Source organism: Pelmatolapia mariae, linkage group LG3_W (genome assembly GCF_036321145.2).
Source record: "Pelmatolapia mariae isolate MD_Pm_ZW linkage group LG3_W, Pm_UMD_F_2, whole genome shotgun sequence".
NCBI classification, from domain to species: Eukaryota; Metazoa; Chordata; class Actinopteri; order Cichliformes; family Cichlidae; genus Pelmatolapia; species Pelmatolapia mariae.
The window spans coordinates 82,057,083-82,074,328 of NC_086229.1; the positions used below are offsets into that span (position 1 = coordinate 82,057,083).

General features: G+C 42.8%; 1 protein-coding gene across 14 annotated transcripts in view; it reads right to left on the reverse strand.

Annotated features, from left to right (window-relative positions):
• The window catches only part of LOC134624900 (adhesion G protein-coupled receptor L3-like), a 265,399-nt gene extending 248,513 nt beyond the window's left edge, over positions 1-16,886 (reverse strand). For 9 of the 14 annotated variants that reach the window (XM_063470031.1, XM_063470027.1, XM_063470024.1 and 6 more), the window contains exon 1: positions 16,200-16,883. The gene's annotated coding sequence lies outside the window, so the exon portion shown is untranslated. Of the gene's footprint in view, positions 1-16,199 lie in introns of all 14 variants that reach the window. The other 5 variants (XM_063470036.1, XM_063470032.1, XM_063470025.1 and 2 more) reach the window with 4 other exon arrangements.
• Between the last annotated feature and the right edge of the window lie 360 nt (positions 16,887-17,246).

The window sequence follows — 17,246 nt, forward strand, 5'->3', positions numbered from 1 at the left end:
TGCCCAGGCAGCACTCTTGCCTAAAATATGTCTGAGACTGAGACTAGCTGCTGGTCTGTGCTAAATATAAGAAAAGATGCTGGGAAAAGGCTTGTTCCCCATTATTGTAATACCACTATACAAAAGTAATGACAAACACAGTTTTACCAATTATAGGCCTATTTCTCTACTGCCTCAATTCTCAAAAATTTTAGAAAAACTTTTCAATTCAAGATTAGAAAAATTCCTTGAAAAACATCAAGTAATAAATGTTGGTCAGTATGGTTTCAGAACGCAAAGAACCACTTCAATGGCGATAATTGAGGCAGTAGAAGAAATTACTAATGCACTGGATAAAAACAAATATGCAGTTGGTATTTTTGTTGATCTCAAAAAGGCCTTCGACACAATCAATCACTCTATTTTATTGGATAAATTGGAAAGATATGGTATTTGAGGGAAAGCTGGTAACTGGTTAAAAAGTTACCTAACGGGGCGGGAACAATATGTTAGCATAGGGCATTACCATTCAGAAAAACTTGGTATTACATGTGGTGTTCCCCAAGGGTCAGTGTTGGGACCAAAACTTTTCAATGTGTACATAAATGATATTTTTGAGGTTTCTCAAGTACTTAAACTCATACTGTTCGCAGATGATACCAACATATTTTTCAGTAGCGATGATTATACTGATCTTGTAATGACCGTAAACAGGGAGCTAAAATTAATAAAAAAATGGATGGATATAAATAAATTATCATTAAATATAAGTAAAACTAAAGCAATGTTTTTTGGTAATTTAAAACATAATATAGAATTACCAATCATCATTGAAGGTGTACCAATTGATAATGTGAGTGAAAACAAATTTTTGGGAGTCGTAATTGATAACAAAATTTCATGGAAACCCCACGTCAGACACATAAAAACCAAAATTTCCAGAAGCCTCGCAGTTTTGAACAAAGTGAAACCATACCTTGATAAAGATGCACTTCGTACTCTGTACTGTACCCTGGTTCTTCCATATTTCACATATTGTGTGGAAGTGTGGGGAAACACATATAAAAATACAACTAATCCATTAGTTACAGTACAGAAACGAGCACTGCGTATTATTCACAAGGCTGGTTATCTAGATCATACTCACAAACTCTTTCTTCAGGCAAAGTTACTTAAATTCCAGGATCTGGTTAATTACAATACAACCATAATCTTATACAAAGCTTTTAATAAACTACTACCTGCAAATTTACAAACTATATTTGAAATTCGAGAAAGAGGTTATAATGTGAGAGGCTTCGGAAAATTCAAATTACCCAGAATTCGAACAACCCGTAAAGGTTTTTGTGTGTCTGTATGTGGTGTGAAAATATGGAACAGTCTGAGTTTACAACTGAAACAATGCAAAAATATTCATAGATTTAAATTCCTCTACAAGCAGTTGGTCTGGTCACAGTATACTCAATAATGGTGTTAGTGTGCTCTGTAATGTCTTTTCTCTTACCATTGCTGGTATATATTCAAAAAAAAAAAAAAAAAAAAAAGTGTGCGTGTATGTATGTACATATATGTCCATGTGTGTGTAGATATATATGTATGTATGTATATGTATGATGCTTTGCAACGATGGGCGTAGCTGTGGGAAGCTTATTGTTTTTGTTGATGAGTGAGTATAGGGGTGGGATTTAATAAGTTTTCTTCGTCCCACTCCTTTTCAGGTAATTTTTGTTTGTTTGGTTTTTTTTTTGTTTTGTGCACTTTATGTTCAACATATGTATTTTGTTGTGCCTGAAATGAACAAATAAATGAAATGAATGAATGAAAAAAAAAAAAAAAAAAAATACATTTTTCATTGTAACCCAGGGAAAAGTCGGAGTAAGTTTCCTAAGTAAAGTGCTACCTCTGCCCTCTTCTTTGACCTCTTTTTACCTGTAATGGTTTGACAGGCTGTTTTTATTAAGTCCTCCAGGAATCGGGTTTGTGGACCAGACGACATTTTAACTGGGCGTGATAACTTGTTCCATCCACGCAGCTGAGGTAACAGGATAGCGAGACACCAAATGGCAAAGCTTTCCACAGGTCTCAGAAACTGTTGACTGTCAGCATCTTTCTCGGTTTCAGTTACATGGGTTACGCATAGGTCGAGAATGAGATTTTAAAACAAGGCTCGTAGGTCGTAAGATTGGTTCAGCATATTTTGAATTCCATTAAAATTGTATATGAAAACAAACTGCCGGTGCATGGTAACAGACACAACGAGACAGATGGCTGCCAGAGTGGGGTTTCTTATGCATGACGAATTGCCGCATCTGTTGGTGTGACTGTGCAAAGCTCGCGGTCGGGAAAAGTTCTCAAGAAAACAGGAGGAAGCATCATCTGAAAACAGGCAAACAAAACACAGACTTGTCGTCTGATTCCGATGTAAAAGATCTTTTTATAGACCGGAGTTGTGTACAGCAGCCGAGTTGGACAGGACTCCTGCGAGAACCCGAGGGCACTCAAGGTGGCAGTAACTCTCCAGATACCCAGGTGAGATCACCAGACGCCGTGTCTGAAATGGGCACGAATCCTCGGGGTAAACGTGCAGAAAGAACTCGAGGGATCCATCCACAAGCTTTGTCACACGTTGTCATCCAAGTTACAAAAATCCCCATGAACGGTTTGCCAAACTTTGTCAGATGTCAAAACAGATCACAAAAATCATCAAAACCCTATCGAGATAAAGTGCTCAGGTGGCATCTTTCCAGACCTGAGTTCCTTTTCAATTCAGTTGTACTTCCTAATTGGATAAAAAGCATTGTTAGATGTGCATGCTCTTATTGTATTAAAAAAGAAGAAGAAGCAGGAAAGTCATACACAAAGCCCACCTTGTTTGTCTGCAGTGCAGCGATAGCGAAGGTTACAATTGTCTCTGCCTCCCTCAGAGGCGTCTGGAGATGCAGGGAAAAAAATCAATGTACAAAAAGCACTTCATTCCAACTCAGTTTCAACCTTTACTGCCAGTATAATTAAAAGTGGCTTCTATGGACTTTCCAATCCAAATTTCTCCATCAGCTGGATGTATCCTGCTCCAAGTCATCAGGACTAAATTCAGGGGGGGAAAAGGCTTCCCACAGGAATGTCATGGCATCACGTATAAAGGACCCGTCATTATTCAAGGTTGGTTATCGTCCAGCTGTTTGGTGACTGGATGTGTACAACAGCACCAAGAAACGGAAAAAGTGGTCGAGACACTGAAGATATTAGGTGCTTCATTTTAACTCCTGTATTATCGCAACAACAGGAAACTGTGACCTCAGAAAGCAATCGGAAAACCCGCAAAACCTTGTTTGTCGTGTTTAATTCCTACCAAAGCGACAGGAAAAGTGTGAAGCTATTTTTTTTTTTTTATTTACACGCGGCGTCCAACTCTGATAACACCAGCTGAGAGACAGAAATTACCAAATTACCTGTGTGTCATGGCTGCATCCAAGCTGCTGGACCAATTATTTCTGCACTGCTGCAATTGCAAAGGCCTCTCCAGCTGTGTTTGACACAAAGCTGGCTTAGGGAGGCTTACTACTGACCAAAAACATAAACAAGATTACAGGAGCCTAACCTTTCAGAGCGCTCATGAGTGACAGCACAACTCACGCTAAATGGACCTTTGGTTTGGAGCTGTCAAAAGGGGCGGATTGTCTCTTCAAGACGAGACAAAAACGCTTCGGGATTGAACAGTCGGGCAACGGCAGAACAAGGTGATCCTTGTTGTCCATACCGATCGATGATGGCTTGTTCATTAGAGGAAACTGCACAGCACACAGAAATATTAGAAAAAGACAACGGCAGATGCAATAAAACAGGATTACAGACCACTGCCGAGCTCCAGCTTTCCACTGATTACTTCCAAAGCAATAACTACTACCTTATTAATCATTAAGGGCAAAAAGAATTCCACAAAGGGTTGACCTACATTGACCCGAGTTAACTCAGTTGTCTGCAGTTTCACAATTTCCCCGAGCAGGACTAGCATGCTTACTGTGTTAAGCTATTTGCTCCATGTCAACCTGACTTTTAGCTGCATTTATTATGTATGAGAGGGTTAAAAGGGGTCCATGAGAAGATTATAAAAGCTTAACATTTTGATGAGATTAATCTAGCTATCAATCTTTGCATGCACAGGGTAGTGAACCAATTATGATGTGGAAGTCAGTGAACAAATAACGTTTCCATCTTTGCATGACTGTATGTTCTGAACAGCTTCAAACGCACTAATTGGAGGGAGCATTATTCCTCTGCCATCCACCCTTAAGAAAAATTTATATCATAAGCATGTCAAGTGTTCTCACGAGGAACAGAGAAGTGGGGGGCGTGGGGAAGGGTGGGTGCTCGCAACTAGCGCACACTGTCAGAAGATAGAGAATCACTGTGGAGAGCAGGAAGGGGAGTGGATGTCATTTGCCTGGAGAGGCCGATCTGACATCTCAACTCCCACTGTCTGTCAGTCTGCCTTGCCCGTGATGTATGGATGTTATATGGCACCGCTCACCCAGCAGAACCAGTCAATACTACCATGCTGAGGAATGTTAGAGCATGAGACAATGGGAGCCTGTGACCCTTGTTATGGAATGACAAAACTCCGAGAGGGTGGGGTGGGGGGGCTGAAGCGATCTGGGCTTACGAAGAGGAGGGGGGAGGGAGGCTGTTTCATCATTCAATATCACATAGTCTGCAGTCCTGTGGTGGCATTTGAAAAATTGCACACTGGAAAACAACTAAACAAAAACGGCTTTATGGATGCCATCTGTGGCTGCGTTTAGGTTGGTTTACTGGCAATAATCCAATGTGTATTTTAAATACAAAAATAATAGAAATCAAACATTGTCGGACAAAGAGAAAGAGGGGGGGGAACCCAACCCTACTGGGCTTGTTTTCTTTATTGCTTCTGGTATTTGTGTCTCCAACCAGCCTCCATCAGGACAGAATCAGGCTTTCAATATACTGCATTAAGAAGTATTACAAAAAGACTGGATTACGTGAGGAAACAACATCGTTTAAATTCATCTGTGTGCACAATCTGAAGTACTACATCTGAAATAAGAACTTAATTAAGAAAGAAAACATTTTTACTCTGCGTTTTTACCCCATCGCAGCTTTAAAGTCACATTTCTGCTTGCAGTCGGTAGGCAAAATAATCTAAATTACCAAAAAGGAAAACAAAGTGTCGATTTCTCAACTGATCGCACACATCGCCTATTAGGACCCCCGAGGTGTGTTTGCTCGTAACCGAAGAGAGGGCCGAAAAATTCTGCACGCCACATAAAACGCCCGATCCAGCCCTCGAACCGAGGTGAGGTCTCTGCGCATGCAGGCGACAGGCAAAAGACCCCCGTTTCTCCAGCTCGTAGCCCACGGGGGGCTCCGTTCCTGCCTGCACGCCAGTGCCGTTATCTGCTGCTTATTATTTGGCTGAATGAGCCGGAGCGGGGCTCATGGGGCTCGCTTCTGACATAATGACTGATTACAGTCTTGTGGCTCCCTTCTAAGAAATCCCACTGTTGCCACCATTGCGCCAAGGCAGCTCAACATCACACAGGCGAGACCAATGTACGAGTGGAATCAGAGGAGGACGGGGGTGGCTGTTTTTTTTTTTTTTTTCACAGTGACAGCATAACTGTTACCCAGTCACTGAGCTGTCATGACTGACAGAGACCCCGGTGGACACCTGGGTCATCAACCTACTTGTCATCAGGTGTCTTGTTAACAAGCACCTCTTGAAATAATAACCAGACTGCAAAGAAGGAAAAAAAGTGGCTAAATAATATTCTGCATTTTTTAATTGGACCTCGAATAGTAAGGCTACATTTGCTCTTCTCCTTCCTGCAGGAATGTGATACATACTAATGCCTACCGACATTAAGCCCATAACATGAGCCCGTGCTATGTCTGGAATGAACCATCCGCAAAGCACAAAACCTTTTATTTCCAAAGGCACAATGCATTCTCACTTGTGAATATGAAATACAGATGCCTGTGTGACAGGAAGTCGGAAAACAACACAGAACAGGCGCTGTCAATAGCTACCGTTTCCAAACAAGAGAAGTCACGCTGTCAGCACTTTTCAAACGCCAGCTTTCAGGCAGTCAATTAGGTTCAAGGTGAGACAAAAATGTGTTGTCATTTAAACGGTTTTGCTCCATTGGGGCGGTGCATCAATTCAGTCATCTCCATTCCAGAGGTGACAAAGGGCTGGCAGGGAAGTTTATATTTGCCAGTAGATACACAGTTCTGCTGTCATTACACCAGCCTGAGATGAAGCGGGGATTTGCAGGTGCGCACATTTAAAATGCGCTGTTCCCTGCGAGCAAAGCTTCACAAAGACGGGAATAAAAAACAAAAACAAAAAAAGGGGGGCTACCGCCGAGGAAGCTGCTGGCTCAAGTGCAGTGCCGGCCCCCTCCTACTCCCACGCTCCTAAACCCAATCCCGTGCCATCGATTAGGAAAAATCAATTTAAGTCACAAGCTCAGAGAGGAGATGCTAAAATGCTGCAATACATTTTGAAGTTGCAAATGGAATGAGGTTTTGATGAACTCGACGAATTCACCTTGGTTTAATAAATGACAAATATGCCCTCTCTTAATTAAGAAAAAGAGAAAACGACCCTCGCGCGATAGAAGCATAAATCTTTCAGCGTGGAGCTATCCACGTGTATGAAAACACTTTAATTATCTGCCTTCAAAGAAAAAAATAGCGTCTGCTCTCTGGAAATCTTATCAGGTATGAATGGAGAAATGGTATTTTAATTTAAAAACATTAAGCAGGATATTGTAATGCACATTTCTGCGAGGCATTCGTGTTTTGTGTTCGATTACAAGCTCTTTTGAACTGAAAGTATGTCAGAAAAAAATGTTATAATGGATTTTTTAAAAACCCACAGATAACAGCGAAACACTATTAAAATTTATGTTTTTCAGTGTGCTCGGATCTTTTCAAAGATGTTGAACTGAAGCGTGGATAGATACCTGAACCGGCATACTAGCCTTGAGCCCGAGGACCCGAGGGTCGGAGAGTTCGTCTGTGCCAGGCGCGCAGGCGATTCAGTGCCTCACAACAAAGAAGCTCAAAACAGCTACAAACAGACAGCTTAAGGAGACGAAACAACCTAAACTCGACATCGTTTAAATGGCACATGTACACATCAGTGCCCAGAGGTCCCAATTACTTGTGGTACTTACAGTTTCTAGAGTTGGCGGAAGCACCTTTAGCTATCAGGGTCTTTTTCTGTGGGACAAGCTCCCAGGCTGGATTCAGGAGGCAGACACCTTCTTTACCTTTAAAAACAAGCTTCAGACCATCCTCAGGGCTGGACTTTAATCCTCGCTGCCATAAACTCATTGAGTACTTCTCCACATACATCCTCATTCTCTTTTGCCTTTTTTTCCTCACTCCTCAAGACCAGGAAAACCGATGTCCCTTACTGAGCACAGGGGTCTTTTCCCATCAAAGCGAGGTCTGTCGCCAAGTTGACTCAGAGAGGACTGTCAAAGCACCGGGTTCACTTTCTAACACTGCAGGACGGATTCAAGAGATGAGTACAGTTTTCCCTTGATATAACGTGGTTCACCTTTCGCGGCTTGAATGTTTCGCTGATTTTTTTGTGCAATTTTGCATGCTTTTTTTAATTACAGTGTATTGTGTTCTGCGTCCCGATTGGCTGTAGACCATCGTCAATCTCCTCTGTGCCGTGTCTCCTGTACAGTACAGAATGGGTTCAGCTTGTCAACTTTACAAAAATCTTCGATCGCTAGCAGTGTGACACCGAAGTGCTGTACTGTATGTTTGTAATTTTTCTCCTCAACAAACCCAACAATGTCAACGAAACGTTTTGCACTGTCAAAGGCACCAGCGGTAGCACCCAAAAGGCAGAGGAAGATGCTAACCATCGCACAAAAAGTTGGACTTCTGGACATGCTAAACGAAGGTAGAAGTTACCGTATATTTCGGCATTATAATATAATACTGGATTTATTTTTCTATGAAGGTTTGAACTTGGCTACTTTGCAGATTTCACCTATCGTGGGTTATTTTTAGAATGTAACTCCCGCGATAAACGAGGAACCACTGTATTGTTAATTTTATATCACTTCCTGGTTTATTTCTTGATTCATCATCAAAAAACATGAATGCAACCAACCATTTAGCAATACCCCTTTTTATTCAAATGGTAAGACTGAGAGGGGGGCTGAGTTGTTATGTGCAAATCTGCACCTGATATTTGCAGATACAGCAGCCAGAGAACAAGGAAGCTATCTTCATCTCTCTTTGCTGGTCAATTAGTGTTCAGATCAGGAGGTCCCGATGGTTTAGGGAGGTGTAAATACTAACCGTCCATTTCCATTCATTTGTATGCGGCTGCAGGTGCACTACCTTATTATGTATTCAAGCCCAAACCTGCCTCCCAAACAGGCCATAAATTAACTTCTTTTAGGGCTTCGGTCTCAGAGAAGCATTGCATCTTTGTTTGAAATCCTCTTCCGTCGTCTAAAGTTCACAAAGGAAGGGGTTGGGGGGCCTTCAGAACAAAAGAAAGCTATCGATATAGTAGCAAAAAAACTTTGGTGTTATACTATAAAATGCACATAGACAAATGTATCAGATTTTACAGAGTAGTAAAGAGGCTGATGTACTGCGGCCCCGTCAGGCTTTGTCAGTTTGATAGCTTTTGGATACCTTTTAACACCACCGACAGGGTCGTAAGAGTGGCTTGGCTTGCTTTAAATGCTAAGTTGACATTTTTGGGTCCATATCTGCACTCCAGACGAGAATCTATCCTTTTTTCCCCACTCCCTCTTAAACCTTCATTTTCCCCAGTCCGGGTCTGCCATCGTGGGCCTCGTGTTAACAGCGCCGTACAAGAAACTGCTTTTTTGGAGATACAGATACAGTGAGTGCTTACTTCATCAAGTAAGTAGCGACTGATTGGACTCTTCTGCTGTTCAGTGGTCATGTACTGCAGCCGCTCTTATCTGCAAGCATTACAAGCTGCAATACAGAAAAACAGAAAGCACGCATTCTGCATTTATATCTGCAGAAGCTAGTTAATGCTTTGTGCTCGCGCCCTCTTGTCATGCAGTCTTTGTATCTCTGCCTGCAGAGGTTGTTGAGTGTTAAAATGTGCCTGCTAAGTGTTTTGACCCCCCCAGGGACAACTTAACTAAGTGTCAAATTAAGGGTGCAGGGTTGGCTTGCAGATAATTAAAACTGCAGTTTGAAAAACATAAGAATTTTTTAAAGCGCAGTGACACCGGTCACGGTAACGTATAAACTCGAGCTTGACAGCGAACCAGCCTTGCAGGCCTTTATTAAAATTGAATGCATAAATTAATGTGACATGCCAGGGCAATTCAAAGCACAGCCGAAGACTGGGGTGTTCCGCCAGTGCGGGAGTGGAAAGCAACACTGAAGCAACAGTCGAATTCACAGGCAACCGGTGATCTTCCGCCTACCTAAGAACTGCTCAACGTCCTTTTCCTATTCACCGTGGATGCACGGGGGCGCGCCCACCCACTCTTTTCTATACAATTTAGCAAATAATACTATGAAAGGGTGCTCCTGTGGAAGTATAAGCAGGCCTACGTTGTGACAGAGTTATCAACAGCAGCACATGAACCAGCTTGCACTGTTCTCTGAGATAATTTGCCAAAGACACTGAGGCAGACCACCCAGCTATATTAACACCCACATAAGTAAAGTTTCTATGTGGGGAAACGGCAAAATATCCTGAGAAATCAGAAAATTATGCTACTACAGGTGCATTGTTGGAAAATTGGTCGGGTTTACTAAATACCAGATGAACAGATAGCATTTTTCTCACTAATCCAGAAATAGATGTTTTTGCCTCACCTTGTGTTTTTCTGACATTAATACGGCGGAATATCCCAGCGTGTGTATTTTACTATATATCTCCAAAAAAGGGAAAAAGTGTTATGTTTCTACACTGCAATAAATACACAAAAAAGATAATACTGATGCCTTGCGTTCAAACCCTTCCTCGAGTAACCTCTGCTAAAACTTTGCTCTTGACATAACAAATATTGATGCATTTCCCTGCATCCTACAACTATAGCGGCATTTTAAAAGGCATCTGACTCTGAGCACATAAAATGCTCTCAAACACCGGGGTCACTGTCTCCACAGCTACGCAGAATCAGGGAACTAATTGTCCGTCCTTTCCATCGAGCACCAGCTGAAGTCTCCATTTCAACTCTAACCCCATTTCCTACAGTTTAGTGTTCATGGGGTTGTGAAAGCTTGTGTCAAAACCTTTGTGTCCAAGCTCTTTATGAGACAGGACAGCTAAAGTGTTGAGAGGCACAGACCTCGAGGACCTTTCCGTGGCCATGTGCCTCCTTTTTTTATTTTCAGCCTTTGCTTTTCTTCTTGTGTGACATTCTTGACAGAGAAAGGGCCCCAGCAGACTGACCTGTCTCACTCCTAACAGCATGATAACTCCAGTCTTGGGGATGTTTGAAAAACCAAGAGCCCTGAGGAATGTGAATACGCTCCAGCGGGTGGCCAGCTGGTGATTTCTTTATTTACTTATTTATTTTTAAATGAAACAGGTTTAAATAAAGTAAAGACAAAGAAAATGCACATTTGGAAACTGTATCTAGACTACATATGTGTGTCTATAGGATTATACAGGAGACACAGCTACCTATCATTTAAAAAACACAGGAGAAAAATCAGCCACCAAACTCCCTGAAGATGTTTGTGTGATGCTTAGCATGTCAGCATCCAGCCGCAGGGATAAACAATCATTCGACTGCAAAATAGGTTTTTTAAATCCATCATTTAGACAGCCTTTATGAGAATTCAGAAAGCTCTTCTTCTGTAGTGTCCTTATTTTTAAAAAACACACTTGTCAAGGATTTTATGCAGTTCTGAGTTCTGCTTATGATAAGTAGGAAAAAAGGGTATACTCTTCAAACATTTGTGTCAACCTGCACACAAAAGCTGCAGAATCAGTGCTGAAAGGTTAACTCTGACCAGCAGTCCAAAGAACCAAGTGTTGCTAATTACACTATATGTTCCTCTAATTAACCATTTAGTGCATCTGTGGTTTGAAACCAGATGGGCTACATGTGACCCTCCTACCAGCTAACAACAGAGAAGACTGGAAAATCGTTGCCTGGACTGATGAGTCTCGATTTTTGCTACGACATTCGGATGGTAGGGTCAGAATTTGGACATAAACAACATGAAAGCATGGCTCCATCGGTTGAGGCTGGTGTTGGTGGTTCAATGGTGTGGGCGGATAATTTCCTGACACACTTGAAGTACTTTAGTGTGTTCCTCCATGCTGTCTCCATGCTAACACATTTGCCTTACATGTGAAAGACCTCTGATTTGAGACCAGGAGATACAAATCCAGCCTCAGGTGGGGTTCACTAGCTAGTGTACTTCCTAGTGCGGCTCAAAAGTAAGGATAAACGGGATGGTTACATCAGGAAAACCATCAGGTGTAAAATCTGTACTGTTGGAGCAGCTGAAACTCTGGACCTACTTGTACCAATCAAATACTGTTGAAATCCTGCCGTCACCTGAATGCTGTTGCTGATCATGCCTATCCCTCCATGACTGCAGAAACTGTTTCCTTGAACATAACATCGAGTCACCAGATCTCAGTCCAATAGAGATCCTTTGGGATGCCTCGTAGATTTGCTGTCATTTGCATGTCAACATGGACCAAAATATCTGAGGAATATTTGCAGCACCTTGTTGACTCTATGCTGTGAGAATGAAGGCAGTTCTGAAGGCAAAAAGAAGGTTTGACCTAGTACAAGCCAGGTGTAAACTCAGGCTCTTTGTCCCACAGTGTGTCTTTGTCCTGTCTCCCTCCCCTCATCTCCAGCCTGATTCTGCTGGAGGTTTCTTCCTGTCAAAAAGGGAGTTTTTCCTTCCTGCTGTCTCCAAATGCTTCCTCACAGTGGGTCATCTAATTGTTGGGGTTTTTTCTGTTACTGTAGGGTCTGTACCTTACAATATAAAACACCTTGAGGTGACCGTTGTTGGGAATTGGCGCTGCATAAATAAAGCTGAAAAGAATTATTACTAATAAGGTGTGCAACGACTGTCATTTTCATGATTTCACCCAGCTTGTTCTTATAGATGTTGCTGCGCTAACCACCAGCTGTTTATTACATCAAGTGAGCTTTCCTATTGGTGGTGCAAGTATGACCACAGAAAAGCTTATGAGGGCATGTAATTCTAGTGGGAGCTCCATGGGGAGCAGTTAGCCTCGGGAAGCCCACAGAACTCTCTGGACTAAGAGCACCTTTTCCTCACTAGATTTACTCTTCATAGCCTTTTAGGAACTTTCCCCCCAAAAAATAGCACATAGCAAAAATATCAGTGGGCAGTACAGCAGGGCTCTTTCTGTACTGTACAATAAGCCCCCAGACTTTTATTATGAGCAAATATCAAAGCACAGCCATTATCTTGTATGATAGCACGGTTTTAAAATCACAATGCTTTCTAAAGCTTCAGATATTTTGTCGTATCTCCAGGAGCCCAAAAACAATGGACAGCTGCAGTCATTAGACTGACAGAAAACACAACTCTCAACTTGTTAACCTCAGTTTCCATTTCCAGTCCGGCAGTGCCTCCAACGCTTACCGATTTCCGTGTGGGAAGGAGGTTTGTTTGTGTGTGTTTTTTTTTCTCCACTGAACCAATCACCAAAGACCAAACTATTCTCCTGGAATTTAACATCACTTTAAGTTAACACTGATGTCAACATAGCGTCGTGTCGGGGTTTTAAGAGACGAGCGCGTACAAACAGCTCAGGATCTTCCTCCGTTTGTCGTTCAGTCGCCGTGCCTCGGGGGTGCCAAAAACAAGCAAGCACTGACGGTTTAAAATATCCCTGTCGCAGCACACAGCTTGATAATGCTTGACAATGGATTTAAAGGTCTGGGCCCAGGCAAACAATCTCATCTAGCCCTACAGTAACTGCTAGTTGCCCAAAAAAACAAAAAAAACAAGTGTTGTGTTTTGCCATCTCCACCTCTTCCGATTTCTCCTAAATAAATAACAATACACATAAATCCTCTCCTGCATTAGCGCTAATGTACAAAATGAAAAGCAAATCACAGTCAGAGCTCTGGTCCCACTGTACACTGTTTGTATGAGCGCAAAAATAAGGAAACAAAGAAAAGAAAATATAACTGTGACCTCTGCTGCTGTGCATGTAGTACATGACCTTGAGCATTATTCAGGTTTGCAGTTTCAGTCTGACGACTACAGACCAGGCAGTTGTGTAAGAGAATAAAGAGGGATTCATTTACTCAGTGATTCTGCTATACTGCTTCTCAAATAAGGGTCAATTAGTACAGCGTTTGGAGTCTTTATCACTGGTTTTAACTTACCACCAGAGGGGTAGCTTTTACAGCACAAGTCCAGCATCTCTAGAGTCTAATTGATTTCTTGAAAGCCAGAAAGTTTGCACTTCATTTTTAATCCTGTTTCTAGTAGGGATGCACCGATATATCAGTATATTTATATAATCCTCGCTGACTGAAACTAGAAGATGTTTACCAGGGCTCTGGTTTGTGTTAAAATGCCCTAAATTTGAATGCAAAATCACAAAAGATGTTGACAAATGCAACTCTCCGGAGAGTAGAGTGGTTTTTTCCCCCCCAATTGATACACCAGTAAAAGCCCTCGCTGTACATAATATGAGCCTGCATAAGCTAACCTATGAAGAAAATTGAGAGGCCTATATCTCCAATCATACACCAACGAGAAATTGGATTCCTCCTGACTGGCAATTGTGTCCAAAAAGAAAGAAAAAGAAAAATCAAATCAAATAAATGGAGCTGCCTAAGGAGAGAAATTCTCTTGCTGAAAAGCTACACAACATCAGTGGAGTTTAAAAAAACAGGGTGGGGAGGGGGGCATCACAGAGATCCGACAAAATGAGAAGGGGGGGGAGCTTTCCAGCAAGGGCACCGAATTAACCCATATTAGTGAAATACAATGCAACAGGAAGAAATATGTGCCAGCACAAAGTGTTGGGCTCACACTGTGAGAAAAAAAAAGAAAAAAAGCATGATGGAGTGAGTCACTCAGCAGACAAAAGAATGCATGAATTTGTCTCTCATGCCGCCTCTAATGAGTCAAGTAAGTGGTTTTCAAGGTGAAGGGTTGTGATCATTCCCGGGGAAAAAAATAAAATTAAAGAAAATTGATTTAATTTCTAAGAGCTTAAGAGAAAGAGGGGAAGGGGGGGAAATAATAGCAGATAGCTGAGAGACAATTAAGAGCATAAGAAGTCACGGAGAGAGAATCCTACAGTGCAGCAGGGCTGTTTCCGTGTCCATCCCTCCCCACCTGGCGTTATCTCCCCGCGTTCCCTTACCCGAGGTAACCGATTCAATCAATACATCAGGCGGCAGCTCGCGTCAAGCTCCATTTTCCTACCGTGACGGCAGCTCAGGGAAAAGCAAGGGAACAATTATTTTATTTTCCTACAGCTCCGTCCCGTCAGGTATCCCACCGGACGTCGGGTTCAGCCGCTGTTACGTTAAATGTAACCTAGTTTATATTCCGCAAGGAGCGGCGTTTAGCTGAATCAAGACGGATGAGACACGTGGAAAAACAAAGTGCAAGTTAACATTGCGGTTTAGTCATAAAGCATCGGATGTCCCCTCCAGTTTCCCCTGGAGGAGGAAGTCAAAGTTTTTATTGTTGGTAGAGGAAAACTGACTGTGTGTGTTTCTGTGCACACGCTGTGCATATGTCTGCGTGTCGCCTGCTTGGGGGCATTTTCACCGATGGAGATTATATGACAGATGGTGCTGCAGTCCCCGGCATAATGAATGTAATTGTCAGATAAGGATACAGCCAACAACGGCGTTAATGATATCCTGAAAAGGAGTTTTTAGGAGGGCTGGGGTGGGGTGCGTGGAAGTTAGTCACAATTCTGAAGTACAAGAAGCCAAAAGCCTGGCTGAAAAACTCATGAAAGATCACCCCCACAGGCCACAGCTGTTATATTATTCAGCATCAAATGGAAGACGTAGAAGAAGAAGGAAGGAAGAAAATCAAACCATATTCTAAATGATGAATTGGAAATGAAGGGCGTCACTGTGCAGCGATGAGAAAACTTCTGATCCGATTCAAAGCGATGGGCTTAGTTACCTTTTCCGCTTTGATTCTGATGTTGAAAGACAGTGTGCTGTCTTCACATCAAAGAATTCGGTGCAGTGCCCCCCCTCAACCCCAACCCTGCATTTCTCTCACGCAGACGCCGGGCAGCACGGCTTCCTTCAGCACAGGACTCACCTTTCTCTCTTTTTACGTGCATGCATAAATTAATCCGTGCATTATTTGTGTTGTTGCTGCTGCTTTGCTTGGTTTTATTTTCCCGTGCTGCAGCACACGTTCAGCTGCAAACACTGACACTTTTAGAAAATGTAAACAAGTCATGCTGACTGAGAGTGGAGGTATATGAAGATCCCGCACAGCCCACACCAATAAACTGCATATTTCGCTCTTGAGGCACAGTCTACCTATTATAAAATATTTAGACCACTCACACCACTGCATCTACCCTCACACAACACAGGCCTATTCGGGCATCTTTGAAAGACCCACACACACACGCACAGTTCAGCCCTTGCAATCATGTCTTAGCTGCATCCCATTCAAACTACAGCGAGATATCATCCTTAAATCATGAAGCAAAGAAACTAAGAAAAAGAAAACTTGATTCATAGGAATGCAGCGGATATGCAACTTCTTTAAAAAAAGACATTTTAAAAAAGGGGGAAAGCACTACATATTGTTTTAAGCGCCATTTGATTGGTAAGGAAATCAGCTCACTTTAACCCTCCAACAGGACGTTTAATAAGTCCAAAAATAAATAAATAAATAAAACGGGGTGAAATTTGACATTTCCATATTTCGATCTGACGGGCGCTGATTGCACCTGAACGCATCGATAGCCCGGCTAAAGTAATTAAAGAGTGGAGGGGACGCCGAGGTTGACATTATACATCACACAGAGCGTTTCTGCACCGCTGCAGGGGGGCGTCCATTCACGGGGATTATCATCATCACCATCACTCCCATCATCATCATCATCGCCCCGAAGCCCCCCGAATCCGAAGACAGGGTATGCGCACAAACTGACGGCCAAATGCATTTTGAAGAAACAGGAGCGTCACACTTACCGCGCATTTAGAAACGGCGGAGGAAATAGCACTCCGTCCTCAAAGTCAGCGTTAATTTCTCTCGCAAGTGTCTTTTCTGGTACCGTCCTTTACTGCACAGCGAGTGTGTGTTTGTGTGTGTGTGGGAAAGAGAGAGACTTGATGGGGGTCGAAGAGAGAGAGGGACAGAGGAGGGCAGCGATTCCAAAGTGTTGCCTCCTGTCGCTCCGTTCAATATCCCCGTAAAAATCGCCTCTATCTGCCGCTGCTGCTCCACTATCCCAGCCCCGGCGGTGATGAAACGGCGGCTTCCTCGCGTTGCATCCACGGTACACTGTCCCCTTAGATCCCTTTATGGCACAAGGCGTCCTTTCTGTGTGCGGGGAGGCTACATCACGTCCCGTAAAAAGCTTGAAAAACGCCAGCAGCCCCTCTCGCCACCATGCGCTCACGCACACCAACACACGATTTAAAATAGAAGAAAAAAAAGAGTATCCAGATGAATTTAAGTGGGGGGCAAATGAGGAGTGGGGACAAGAGGAGGTAGGGAAGGGAGGGTATCTTGTGAGAAAAGCTCCACGGAAGAGGTGAGGAGTGTGAAGAAGAAGAAAAAAGAAAAAGAAGCTAAGTTGTTTGGGTCCAGAAAAACTGAGCTCTCTGCGACTATGACAAACCAATTGCGCGCACTGGCTGGGAGTAATTCTGTACGGAGACCAAGGGGTTTTGGAGAGCCAGTGAAAGGTGAGAGGAAAAACTCGGATGTGGATTGCCGCTCTCGCCGTGTACTCGGGCTCCACCTAGCAGCAAACACGAGATAACATCCTGCAAAGCAAGGGAAAGAAGAAAAAACCCTCCACCTATATCTCGCCTGAGGCTGGCAAGGAGTCCTATGTTATATTACATTCTGTGTGTGCGCCTGTGAATGCAATATTTATACTGAAATCCTCTGCTTCTCTCTCAGAAGCTTCAGCGATTTTTAAGAATACAACTGGAGTAAGAAGTGTCCATCAAAAGCTTAATGGAGGGAAAGAAGGGGGGAGATTTTGGGTGATTATTAAGAAGTGTAAT